Raw genomic sequence first — 968 nt, forward strand, 5'->3', positions numbered from 1 at the left:
GGTAAATTGTTGCATACGATGCCGTTTTGATGGACTAAAATCTTACCCGATAAGTAAATGATAGTGTCTAATTTTATCAGTAAACGCTTACCAGGTAAGTGTTTGGTAAACGACCCCTTAATCTTTATACCAATTGTTTAATGAAAATGATGTAAAAAATTATCAATTTTAGATGTTTGGACTCTTTACCAAATGTTTACCTGACAAGTATTTATTGGTCACTTACCTTACCGGATGTATATAGCAAAGATCTATCCGTTAAGAGTGATGACAAAGACCGAGAGTCTTACCACGTGTGGATGAATATTTTTTCCCGATTAACATTTATCGGATAACTTATTACATACGATGATGTTTAAGTTTTACTAATAAACTCTTAACTTTTGGGCATGAGAACGCTTGAATCCGAGCTTTTAGAAAGGGGAAATAGCTGTGGAGATACTCTGTACTTTACAAAAACGTTCAACCAAGCTTTTCCAATTTAAACTTCATTTTCCTGAAGTTAATGAGTCTCTGAAATGGTACGATGAGGTGCACAAAAAGTGGAACCAGGTTGCTCGGTAAACCCAACCCAACCCAACTAGTAGCCATCTAATATGGTTATTAAGTCTCTTATTAGTATGTATATTATATTAGACCGTTAAACCATCCACCCTTTTAATATATATATATATATATATATATATATATATAAAAGTTAAATCTCTTCTTTGTCTTTATATAACTTCTATATTTGTTTTCATATTTATGTACAGAAAATATGATTATATATATACTAGTTGTGTATCCGCGCAATGCGGCGGGAGCCATGAATTTTAACGATTTTGAAGTTTCACTGATTTTATAAGATAAGATTTAACAATGATATATGTTACACTTGGTCTTTACATATTAATATAATTTGAATAAATAAGAGTTATGGTTCCAATTACAGACTATCGATGAAAAAAATTATATGACAGTTTAAA

Source organism: Cynara cardunculus (assembly GCF_001531365.2).
Source record: "Cynara cardunculus var. scolymus isolate 2C chromosome LG 14, CcrdV1, whole genome shotgun sequence".
In the NCBI taxonomy this organism is placed as follows: domain Eukaryota; kingdom Viridiplantae; phylum Streptophyta; class Magnoliopsida; order Asterales; family Asteraceae; genus Cynara; species Cynara cardunculus.